General features: G+C 34.4%; 1 long non-coding RNA gene across 5 annotated transcripts in view; it reads right to left on the bottom strand.

The window, feature by feature from the left end:
- LOC102546842 (uncharacterized) overlaps positions 1-13,670 on the bottom strand; it is a 107,845-nt gene that overhangs the window by 15,509 nt on the left and 78,666 nt on the right. For all 5 annotated transcript variants that reach the window (XR_015640138.1, XR_015640137.1, XR_015640136.1 and 2 more), the window contains one exon: positions 1,383-1,569. This is a non-coding gene — a long non-coding RNA (uncharacterized LOC102546842). The remainder of the gene's footprint in view (positions 1-1,382; positions 1,570-13,670) is intronic.

Genomic DNA, 13,670 nt, shown 5'->3' with positions numbered 1-13,670 from the left:
CATGTTGTGGTTTACCCTGGCTTCCTGTTTATTGTTGAGTTACTTCAAAAGACTGAAATTCTAGAGTCCTTAAAAATGAGTGCACAAATTACATGCAACATGCTAAGCAAATAAAGAATTTTGGTTTAGTTTTATACAAATCTTATAACTAGGGCAGACATGGGATTTGAACAGACAAGTACAGGAAATCAAGAGTCAGCTTATCTAGTCACTCACCCTCTCTGCATGGCAATACCCTTACCCATGTTTTGTTCTAATGATAGTTATGTCAAAGTTAATGCCTTTAGAATTATGAGAGACAGGTAGTAATTAGGTTTCCTAATTCTAGGAAGATTGGTTTTAAGAAAGACACAAATGAGAAAAAAATCAAACAACTGGCTAGGATGGTGTCTTAGATAATTCATGGATTACAGTAGCTGCCTATCAAACTTTAATGACTACACAAGAAGTTGTTCTATATTTAATGTCTGCAGTAAATTCCCTTTAGGATAAATACATGGAAGGAGGATGACCTTGTTAGTTAAAATGATGCTTGACATAATTTATGAAATTACAGAAATCTTCTAATGCTAGCAAAGCTTGTAGTTGATGTAGGATTTCTTAAGCATAATTTACTCCTCAAACATGAAGAACCAAACTTTCAACTGGGCACAACAATACGGGTCCAGAAACATGGAGGTGAGGTCATCACCCTTAAAAACCAAGTATGTCATTGGAATTCAAACTGCTTTCTCCTTGCTTCCTGCTCAGTAAATATTGCCACAATTCACTCCATTTCTATCTGCTCCCACTGTATGCTATAACTTTTGTGTGGTTTGAATAATCATTAAGATTGATGCAAAAATAAAAGCATGTTGTGGTTGTCATTTGTTCTATGGTGAGTTGCTAGAATGGAAATTCTTTAAAGATGAATTTGGGATGTGTTACTTAGTTGAGGAATATAAGGATCCCATGTCTGCCTGGGAATGTGCAATGGCATGTGAGATGTGAAAACACTGATTTGGGAGAAAGACAGATCTTCTGTTTACCTCTACTTCCTTCACTGAATTGTAGGAACATTGGAGATTGGATTTACTTTCTTTCTTCCTATGTAGAAATAATGTGTGTGTGTGTGTGTGTGTGTGTGTGTGTGTGTATGTGTGTGTGTGTCTGTATGTGTGTTGAACACATATATATTCAAACATTTGTCATGAGGATATTTATTAATGACAATTATTATCTCAAATTGGTTATATAAATAAGCAAGTTAAGAGGAATGTGAATCTATCTTCTAGATGCTAAATGATAAAGTAGGAAATAATTGCATATCCAGAGTGTTAAGAACTAAGATTAGATGTTAGTTATATTATGTGAAAAGAACCACTAATGTGACGTCAACTCACATTTGGTCTCACCCTTGAAGCGAGCACTTAGGGGAAGCTGTCAAAAATTCCTCTGCCTCAGTGATTTATGCTACAAAGACACTGAAGAGCACAGCACTTCCCCCTGTCTCCTTTGTGTAGATGTGCTCCGTAAACAGTCCCATTTCCCCTTCATGCCTTCCTTTCTTCACTTCATTCTAATAATGACCTGTAAGTACAAGAAAAATTACTGTCAGGTAAAAGCTTTCTTAATAGATCCTGCAATGAAAATTATAATTACTTTAAAGCAGTAAAATTGTAATGCTAAGAGGTAAGACTAAAATGTCTTCTTCCTAACCACTCCATCACCTCTTCAGTGATACAAACTGAAGTCCTGAAAAAGTTTTCCCCCTCAAGAACTGCCATCCACAATGTCTTCACCCTCCTGCTGCCTATGAGAGCCATTACTATTTTATACTTTATTATTATTAAGTTAGATAAACAGAAGAATAGATGATGTCAAACACTCACATGATAAGATATTAAGATGTTTAATATCTGAATACATATGTTTCTACCTCTCTCCAATATGTGTCTTATTATCACTCTTGGGATAAACCAAAAGGAGATCTAACCTTTAGAATATATATATATATATATATATATATATATATATATATATGTATATATATTTCAATGAGGTTGTACATACATGTGCCTCACAATTAATACCTGCTATCTGTCCTGTTGACATTGGACTTGTGTACATCATAGATAGTGGTTGCCATGTAAATGAGGGTCGTATAGATCACACACTTCCATAACAATGAAGTTGTTTTTAATTGGATAAGTGCTATGCTAAGTGTATACGTACATCATTTCATTCCATCCATTTAACAGTTCTTATTGCATGGGCTAAAATTCTTCTTGGCAGTTGTAGAATCTGAGGTTTAAATACACTAAGTCCATTACAAGTGTGCAGTTAGATCCAAGCACACTGACAATGACACACACCTCCTTGTTTGTCATGGTTTCCTCATTTGTCTATGGATGATACTGTACCTGTATTTAAGAAAGCATTTTCCACACATACTGAAGTTAACTAGTGTCCATTTCTGCCTTTGAATGAAAACTATTTTCTCTAAGAAACCAGAAGAGCTTTTAGAAATTACTGAGATTACATTTTTAATTGTTTTATAGTGGCTACTTGACTTCATAGTAAAGTTACTTGCTAGCAGTAGTCAATCGCTTTCATTCAGCATGAATTTTTCTGACAAAAAGACATACTGAATTATTTAAGTTTCAGTAAAATCGGTTTTGCGCTTGATTATCTAAGATATCGTTTATTTTATTTGAATCCAATAAATACTTGTTGAATGTCTGCTATGGGCTAAGCAGAGATGCCTATATAAAGAATATCACTTTGGGTTTGATGAGGTAACCCATACCATGTTGTACCTTGTTGAGGGTAGGCACACTGGGAAAAGAGCATACACAGGCCAATCAAGTTTAATTAAGGGAGAGGAGTTCTTCAGGTCTGTTGATTCTAATTATATGTGATTTGAATATAAGTAAAAGTAAGTCAGATAGGAGAGAGGGGTGACAGCATACTGCAGGAGGTATCAGAGTGAGCAGATGCCCTGGAGATGCTAAAGTATTTGCTTAGAATGTGTCAAGCTTCATTGCTGTATTTTGGGAGATGGAGGTCATGGAAAGGACACTAGCAAGCTGAAAAGAACAGAGAAGCGCAATGTGCAAAAGGTTGTCTTTGTGGTACAGAATGACTAGGTGCTTGTATATAGAAGTCATATTATAATGCTCAAATACACCAGATACACTCTGGTGAATGTGACTGAGAACGTGAAAGGAATGTAGCACAACTCTCCTTTGCTTTACTCAATACCCTTGGGCTATGCACATGTGTCTAATAAAAACATTTCCAAATTGATGACTAGTTAAACAATTTCAAGACCACAGGGGAATTAAATTCAATAGAATATGATGGAAAGGGCCAACCAGAGAGGGAATAAGGCTTAAAGAACCTTCTTTCCAATTCACATTGAATTAGAAAAGAAGTTATGGGGAAGTTCAGATGGTTTCTCTATCAGTTGACCTCTCCAAATCTGTATTGTCAGTCCATACCCATAAGTGAATATTGATTCAACTATTGGATGATCCCATAGGGTAGTTCCTTTTTTAACTCTTCAAAGAAAATTCATTGAGCAAGAGCATTTCTTAGTTAATATGTGGGGACCTCCCTCAACATGGAATGACGTTGAAAGGGTTCTAGAAAATGAATGTACTAAGCACCTCTTTGCATGACAATAGATTCATGTGCAATCTGGAAAGGGTTTCTAGGGAACTGCTAAGCAACTTCAATAGCAACACACAGCAAAACTGTGCAATAAACGGCTTTGGTAAGTACTTTTGCCCATTTCCTCTGCATTTTATATTTCTGAAGGTTGTAAATCTGTGGCATCCATCATCCCATTTGTATGTTCCTCCTTCCTTTGCTGAGTAGGATATTTTTCATTATTTCAGCATTTTCTATCAAATGTCCCAGAAAGTGCACTACACTAACTAACCATCAGAGCTACAAATATTAATGATTGCTGATAAAAAAATAGAATCTCCACACAAATAAAACTTGAGCCAAGCTTCCAGAATAATGTGAATAGCTCTTTCCAAAAAACTGTTTATTTTCTTTAATTTAATTAACTTCCAAATTTCCACTTTTTGATGAACACTGGCATTTCATTTCTTAGCTGTAAAGAGCTTTATCCTACAAACAAAGGTTACTTGATGAAATCAATAATATTTAGACAGAAAATCCTTGAGATCACATTTGAAACTCCTCTTCCTCTATTTTTTCTATTTATGTACTCAAGTTTATCTAAGTATAATTTACATAGTTCTTACCTGTGAATAACCTTCAGTTAGCCCACAAAGCCATCCAGCTCAGGAAGACTTCAGTATACTAACATTTTTCTCCAATGTATCTGGTCTCCCAGATACAATATGCAATCAAAGATAACTGAAATAAGTGAGCAGCAGAGACAGAGACAGAGACTAAGAAAGACAAAGAAGAGATAAAATTAGAGTGACAGAGACAAAAACAGAGACTGAGGGGAGATGGTAACAAAAAGAGAAAGGAAGACAGGAGAAAGGGAAACAGGAGAAAGGGAAAGATATAGATAGAAAGAGATAGAGAAATGGAGATTTTGTTTCTTTAAAGTCCCCTAAATATTGGATCCAACCAATACTGCTCTGTACTCACATTACTTTGGTTATTGAATCTATGCAGTTTCTATCTGCAAGTCATATATTTACAAACACACTTGATGTAAACATTTGAAATAATGTAGTTATCTTGTGACTTGTATTTTATTCTCAGGCAGCATGAGGCCACAAATTGTGTTGTTTTTAATAAAATGTTCACATATATCCTTTCATAGCACACACACACACAATTAAGTACTTAATACAAAGGAATGAGTGCATTTACATTTCCTTAAAGGTTAGAATTTATCCTTAAGTGGCAGTTGCATGGCATTAATTACAAAGTCTTCATTGGCATCCATATTAACATATTTATTGTCATCTTTTATTTAATGACATATTAAAATGAGTATTGGTATTTTAGTTGTTTATAAAGCTGGATTCTAAACTGTTATCAATTATGGAAAAAGAATATTAAAACCTCACTAATATATTTTTAAATCTCTAGTTCTTTCATGAGTTTTTCATTAATAGATTATTCTACCTTTATCATGATAAAATCCACATATCATAAAATTTTCTTTTTTAATCAGTTTTCAGGAGTGTATTAGTCACAGTATGTTCATATAAATATATAAATTTAAAGATCTAGAAACTAATATGTTAGCTAACTTTTTGTTACTATGATAAAAAATAACTGAAATGCTGAGTCCTGGTTAGCCATGTAAGAGAAGTAATTATATGGTTCCCATTCTTGAAACATAGCCAGAAGTTCGAGGGCTTCCACAAGTGTCAGTGGCTGCTATAGATGTAAGGACTGCCCTTAAGGGTGTGGGAAAGAATTCTGAAAACATGAGTTCAAAAATATATCATTTTTCAACCATGCAAAATATAAGAATGAAATATGAATTTTAGGGACATATTGGAACTAGAAAAACAGAGGCAACTATACCATTGTCCAGCTTATCAGAAAAATACTGACAGAGATAAAGAGATTTAGGGACCCAGCTAAGTTTACAAAGTCAGGTAGATGTCTAAATTCTTTGCCAATGTTAAAAAAAAATGTACTTGTTGTCCTTTCTGTAAGAGTCAAGGAGCTATGGTTATGGAATGCTGATGAGTGGGATGGTCAAGAGGAACCTGAAATAATTAACTGAATTGATATGTAAATAAAAAACTGAGCTACTAGTCTGCATTAGATGAGCTAGCATAGAGAAATACCAATTAGTTTTTAGAATTTTTTTCTAGTGAGACCTGAGCTTTCTAGAGATCTCTGGAGAATGAACACAGCTCTTCAATAATTTTTTCTAACCAGGATTCCTGATTTTCGTTGGGAAAAAACCCATGGAGATTGAACATGACTCTTTTATAAATTTTCATAGATCTTTCAAATTATTTTTTTAACAGGATTTCTGACCTTGGTAGGAAATTTCAAGAATCACTTAGAGAGCCAACACAGCACGATTACAATGTTTTCTAGCAAACACCTAGAGAGAATTGCTTGAAGAGCTAACATATCTCTTTAATAATTTTTCTGGCTTTCTGATTTTGATTGAAAAACTGTGGAATTACTTTTAGAATTTCTTTTAAAGATTAATTTATTTATTATGTATAAGTACATTGTAGTTGTATTCAGACACACCAGAAGAGGGCATCAGATCTCACTACAGATTGTAGTGAACTACCATGTGGTTGCTGGGATTTGAACTCAGGACCTCTGAAAGAGTAGTCAGTGCTCTTAACCACTGAGACATCTCTCCAGATGACTCAGCATTTAAAGGCTGGCTGACAACTAAAAATAAAGAATTTTTTCTAACAAGATTTCTGACTTGTTTGTAAAATTTAAGAATGTTTTATAGCAGCTTTTTAAATTCTGCTCATGGTTAAAAAACCCATGAGTTATTCAAAGAGCATTTATAATTGTCTCAAGCAGTGACAGCTGTCTTGAGCATACTCAGAGCCAAGAAGGTTTCTATAGAGAGCTGTCTAAAGAACCATCTCAGGTAGAACATTGGTCAAGGCTGATCCTTGGCACTGTGAAAAACTAAAAAAAAGGAAATACTTACTTTGGTTCAAAGGGTGAGAAGTTTAAGTCCATAGTTACCTGTTTCCATTGTTCCTAGACTATCTTGAAGTTTAAAGTTTAAAGGGGAGCATCTGACAAAGCAACTGTTCAATTTTCATGGGGAAGAAAACAGAGGACAATTTGTCTAATCTAGAAGTCCAGACTGATCAATGGTGCTACCTACATTTTGAACAGTTCTCCTTTATTAATCAATTATCTCCAGAAGCACCCTCGGGGAAGCATTTCCTTAAGTATTTGCTTCTCAATCTTGAATTATTAAGATTAAACATTGTACATTCAGCCCATCTCCAATGCCCCTCCTCACAAACTAATGGGGAAGCACCATTCAACTTCCCGTTTCTTTGAATTTGATGTGTTTGTGTCTATAGACCTAGATCCATGCAAGATGTACTGCTTTGTGACTTTTTATCTAGATCTTAAAATGTTCTCAGTGTTCATTTCCATACTTAGTATTTAGACATTCAGCCGCGGCAGACTTCAGCATTCCTGAAGTTCTTAGTAAATTTCCTTAGTAGGTGCTTTGAACCTGACATGCACATACCTCAACAAGCTGTGTCTTTCAATTACTTCAGATAATATTGACGCAAAATTAGAGCTAGTAGGTCAAATGGCAAAGGAAACTCTTGCTTTTATAAAATTTAAAGTATCCAGTGACTAGGTGACCTCAGTTTGGCTGTATATAATTTTGTAGCTGTGTGCTCACTTAATGCTGTCCTTCCTAGAATGGATGGGCATTGTTGCCAGGTGCATTGGTTCCTGGAAGTTATTGATGCTGAGCATCATCAAATATCCTTGCTTCTCATTTGCATATTATCTTTGAAGGAATGTCTATTCTAGTCTTTTTCAAATTTTTTAAATCAATTTGATATTTTTTCCTAGAATTTAAGGTCTTTGTATGTTCTAGAAATTAACTGCCCACTGTCAAATATTTATAAATATTTCTTTTTACCTTGTAAGCTGGAAAAGATAATGCATGTTCATTTGAATATATAATCCATTCTTTTCTTGTGTTACATGTTCTTCAGAATTCTTTTGCTGTCAATTCTAATAAGTCATTACCAAATCTAGTAATGATTTGAAAAAGCTATGTATCCAAGGGTTTTCTCCAGTTAGGTCTTATATTCAAATCTTTCTGTCATTCTAACGGTACTTTTGCACATAGTATGAGGGGAGCAAACACCTTCATTCATTTATATGCTAATATTCAGATTCCAAATATTTCCTAAAGATATTGACTTTTCCTAATCAGTGATATTGATATTCTTATCAGCTGATATCCTTATTCTTAGTAGCTATTACTTTACACATAAAACATTATACATTCCATAATCTCTCCTATGTATGCGGTGTTGTCAGTATTATATTTTATAATGTGTAATCAAACCAGAAATTTTATTCCTTCTATCTTTTTCTTGCCTTATCAAAAGAATTTTGTAGTTAAGATGCTTGTGGTTTCTTATAAAGTTTAGGGTACATTTTTCTTTTTCTGGAATGAGAATGATGGTATTAAGCTTGTAACACCTAATAATGCTAAACTCATCTTTGTTTCTCTCAGAATTATATTATTCTTTTCAGATTTCAATTATTTTGCTTTCATATACTTTCACTCTTTTGATGCTATTGTAAACAGTATTATCTTGCTAATGTTAATTTTCATACAGTTGTAGTAATTATGTATGTGCATGCATCTGCAAATGTATCTGCAAATGTGTGAACTCCTTAGAATAATTTTTACTTTATAAAGACATAGTGGCATCCTTCAAATGAGTCTATTGTGAGACCTTTGGATTTTATATGTGCTGTTATTGTGGGGTGTTTTAAATTTTTTGATCTAAAGACATTAAAATTATTTTTTGTTATTACAGATGAAATGCATAATATTAAATACAAGTGTCTTATCTATTTGAATTTAAAATTCTCTAAATATTAAAAATCTAGATACTGATATCTGTAACTGGAAATTTATTTCTTCTTTAATGATCAAATATTTTATATTTCTTTTCCTTGTCTAATTGCCTTGACTAATATTTCCAGTACTGTGTTGAAGGGAAGGTCTGTAAACTGTGATGTTTCTTTATTTCTGATCATAAAGAATATTTTAAACCTGTCATGATTGAGAATGGGGCTTTACACTGATCTCTGGAGTATTCTAATATATTTTATTGGTATGATTTTTTTCTATCTCTTCTTATGTGATGAGTTTTTGTAGTGAATTGAGTTTTTCAAGAAAAATTAAATCCTTTTCTACTCTATGTCTATTGGATTTGTCCAAGGGTAGATTTTCATGAAGATGCTTAGTGGTTCAAGAACTTCTGAAAGTTTGTCTAATCTTCAGCTATTTACCAACAAACTACAACTTCAATATTCAGTTTGCCTCTCCTTAACATCTTAAAAGTCTGTTGAAAAAATCTGAACAAAAGATAACAATCACTAGGAACATATTCAATCATTTAGCTACTTCTCTAGCCCTTAAAAGTATTATAATACAAACTGGGAAGTGGTAGTGTGGGAGAATAGCACCACTTACATTATTTACTTACAACCTCCAAACATTATTTATACATATGGCACCAGCTTCATGTCCCTAATCAAACTAGTCAGAAAAAAAGCCATTGCAAAGAAGAAGAACGAGGAGGAGGAAGAGGAGGAGGAGGAGAAGGAAGAGGAGGAGGAGGAGGAGGAGGAGGAGGAGGAGGAGGAGGAGGAGGAGGCGGAGAATGTTGGATACACAGCACACTAGTTTCTTTGCTATCTAGAAAAGAATTCACAAATTGAATGGTTTCCTGTCATTGATTCTTTGATTCGCTGCTAGTTGGTGTCTCACAACAAGTGAATCAAATACAATACCTACTCATTTAACTGGAATATTATGTCAGATACACAAGGGCATGAATTTTATAGCTTGTCAAATGGCCAGAGGAAATGTAGGCTAGCATAAGTATTGCTGCTAACAAAGAATTACTTGGAAGCAAGAACAGTCTGTGAAGTCCTTGGTTATCACAATAATGATGTTTTCCCAGATCTAATGTTAATTATCTTATGTGCAGCATATGTATTTAAAATGACACTTCTTTTTGATGAACTCAATACTTTCATCATGATAAAACAAACCTCTACTCATGACTATATTTCTTACTGAACACATACTTCATCCTGGTAGAACTATCAAGGGCAACTACACATTTTCCTAATGTAGTCATTTTATGTTTTCCACAATTTTATTCTCTTTTGTCTACATCTCAAGTTGAATATAATTTCATGGTCTGAGAGTATCTGTATTTTGCCCTTCAGTTCACTGTGATGATCCTTTTGAGAGAAGGATAGTCAGACATATTACATTTAATAATATTGATAACACAGTTTTGTTCAACTTTAGACTCTACACATTTATATTTCTCCCCCTTTAATCATTACCCTTGTGCCTAATTTACAATTAAATATATGTAGGCATAACTACACTTTGTCTTCTATGTTAACTTAGATAAAACAGTTAAATGATATCAGTTGGTCCTCTGGCCTCCATAAATACATTATCATATATATGTGGCATATTGCATTAGTTAATTCAAGCACATAGTAAGAACTTGTGATAGCTGAGTTCTAGAATCCTCTCTCAAACTTTGGATGAGTGGGACCATACATTTATCTCTTCTAATTTCCTTAGTTCTGTGTGTAAATCCCAATTTTGAATAATTTCCATTTCATTTTTCTTCTACCTGGTAGGCCTTGATAAAATGTTTCTATGTTTGTATGTCTGCTTTTGGTTGTTCTAACGTCTCTGTGCATGAAGATAATTGAATTATTTCATCTACACTTTTTAACAATAAATATTGCCTGACTCAGGAACCTAGTCTGGCAGGTGTTTTCTTATATACACTGAAGAGACTGTGTGGCTCTCTAATAATCTCTCACTTAATTCTCAGTAATAAGTCTACAGTTATTCTTAGTTCTGCTTCTCTATGTAACAAGTCCTCTAAGTCCACTCCCTGGATTTATTCCTTTTACTCCTGTAGTACAAACATAACTACTTTTCTGTGTTATTTTTATTTGCATTTTTTGAGGTTGTTGAAATTCTTGTTCCTCAGGTCCACTAAATTTGGAAATATGTTGACCGTCATTTCCTCAGATACCTTGTGTGCATTCTCCACTTGTTTTCCTCGCTGAGAAGAATTGCAGTCAGAATATACTATGGCCCACTATTTTTCTGTTTACTTTTTTAAGTAGTCTCACTTTGGATGATGTCTACTCCTGCCTTTAATTTCAGTTTTCCTTCCCACTGATTAAACTTTTGTTATTCCTTTCAAATAAATTTTTTTCATCCGAATTATTGTAGGTCTTATTTCTACCAGTTTATGGTTTGATTTTGAGCTTTCCTTCACCTTCTCTAGCTCCACTTTAATAGCTCATGCTATGCTTTGAAATAATTGTTACAGTTTATCATAAATAATAGTTCTAAAAATCTGTCAGTTTTCGTTTTGCTTCAGCTGATATATTTTATTATATTTATTTTTCTTCATGACCTTCATGTATTTCTAGAAGCCATGTATTATAAAAAATACTCAAGAGTGAGTCTTGGCCATTTCATAATCTCATAAGTCTGCCAGACCCCTTATGTTTGAATTAAGTTAATTTCATTGGGGACACATTAGACATTCTGAGCCAGGCCTCTTAGTTTGTTAGGTGGAATCTGGAACAAGACTTAATCCAGGGCTAATTAATTATAGCTATAGGGGTAAATTCTTTCTAAGTAGCTCATCCAGTATACCAAGAGCTGGGAGGCTTCCCAGAGTAGCAGGGAGCAATCAGCAATCGGCTGCTGTTTTTCACTGTCTCTATGACTTCAGGGCATTTCATCTTTTCTTATTTGCAGATCACTTTCCTTCCCTTTGTGAGTTCTACTACGCAATTTCTGATGAGGATTCAAACTCAAAACAGAGGAGACTTAAGTGTCTATCTCGTTTTTTCTCTCTACCTACCTGTTTCTGCCACTGCTCCCACCCGTCCCCCCTCCCGCAGTCAGGATTCAAGTTTCCCAATGAATTTTACCTGTATTTCTTTTCTACAACATGGGAGCATTTTTTTTCTTATTTTAACGTAGTACTTGCAATTGAACACAAGACCTCATCCCACTAGCAAGTAGTTTACCACTGAGCTACTTCTGGTGGAAACTCTGAATAAAATAAAATCTTGATCCTCGTACCACTCACGTTTCTTACTTATAACCTCTCAGCAGATTCTCGTCTTTATTATCACATCTAATTTATCTTACAGAATAATGTTTGTTGTATTGTCTTTGTTTACTCTTGATATGTTTGAAAAGTCCTTTTTCTTACATGGGTGTAGCTGCTTCATTTCTGATTTTGAGTTATGGCAGACGTGCTTTTGCGGTAGCATTTTCCCTCTGCAATTTTTAATGGCTCACTATCTTCAAATTGGGTTATGAATCAGCCTAGCTTTTTGGATAAGAATATTTGCAACTTTGAAGGTTATTTCATTTGAATGACAACAGCAAAAAAAATCTAATGACAGGTGACTTTGAAAATCACTTCTGTGCCTTGCAAAAGACCCAAGGGATGTCATTTGCAAGTGAGAAAAATAAAGAATAGCTTTATCGTCTAGTTCTTCCTGGGGGAGAATTGGCAACAATGAATTCAGCATCTTTTGCCAAATAAATGAACATTAAAAAGAAATCATATAATGTTGGCAGTGTCAGGCAAAGAATGTTATCAAAAAGTATTTCGTCTTCATGACTTTCTTTTTGTCCTCCAAAATATGTATTTCAGCAAAGACAAGTGGGCAGCCGAGAAGAGGCATGGGCATTTTGTCCTCTTTTTAAGTATAATGAAAACATATCATGACCTAGGAATTTTGAAGTGGCTGACAAATCTGCATCTATTTTTAGCAGACCTGGAAGCAATGTCTATCTAAGGTGATAGCAGACATGGACACAGACGCTGAGCCGTACATCTTCCCGTGGGTCTGTTAAGAGCTCACCCAGCAAACAAGAGTCACAAAGTGGATCATCTTCAGTATTTTGAGTATCTTTTTTCCATTTTTTAATGAATTGGCGGGAAAATCGAGACTATATTAGATTCTCTGTCTTTTTTGTCTTTTTTTTTATTTTTATAGTTTTTAAAACCAGTCAATACAATTTCAGGATATTATTTGTCATTCTTTACTTCTGCTATGATTAAGCACCATGGGTTTCACTCTACAAATTGAAGTGTGAACTTACAGGGAAATTTTTATTGCTTGTCATTTCAATTACCTAGACATCGGTATCTGAATCTTCGTTTGTTTAGATGAACAATAAAAGGCATGGAACCACATAAATAAAACTACAAAATAACTATGTGTTATTAATCAGTAAATGCAATTATGTAGTTCCTTATATTTCCTGAAATAATGGCATGGCCCTGCATTTTACAACAAGAAATAATGTAGGTCTTGTTTTAATGACCAGAACTGTTCCCGTTCAACCAGGATTGATTGCTAGAGTTAATGAAAAGAAGAGAAACCCTAACTATCATTCACACAGTTGCACATGTCAGTGAAGAGCATGGATTCTGGGATTAAAGCTCATGTTTACAAGCCAGAAACACCATTGTTAGCCATAGTGGTAAGAGTGGGATGACTGATGGGAATGATGGAATTCTTAATGCAATACCCTTGATACAGACAGAAATTATTGCTGTTAAGAGATTCAGTTATTACATCAGTCATGTCAGGGAATATGTGAAAAACTAAGGTCCAGTCACTGTCATCCAAAAAGAAGAAGGGCTGTGACATAAATTCTCTGCTTTCACCACCAGACCTAATGCAGTTGTTGGAGCCATAAAGGGAACTAGCTGCTCCTCACAGTTACTGAGCCGACACCGCACATTTATTCAACAGTTGAATCAACCATCAAAGGTTGCTTATAAAATGTCCCAAATCTGCTCGGACAGTAGGCGATATGCACTGTATATCTAAATTGCTCTACAAGTGATCTCTGAAAAATGACACAGTGCTTTTCTGGGCTTAGA

This window comes from Rattus norvegicus, chromosome 16 (assembly GCF_021556685.1).
Source record: "Rattus norvegicus strain SHRSP/BbbUtx chromosome 16, alternate assembly SHRSP_T2T, whole genome shotgun sequence".
Taxonomy (NCBI): domain Eukaryota; kingdom Metazoa; phylum Chordata; class Mammalia; order Rodentia; family Muridae; genus Rattus; species Rattus norvegicus.
Note: the sequence above shows the minus strand (reverse complement) of the source record. Positions and strands in the feature narration are given on the sequence as shown.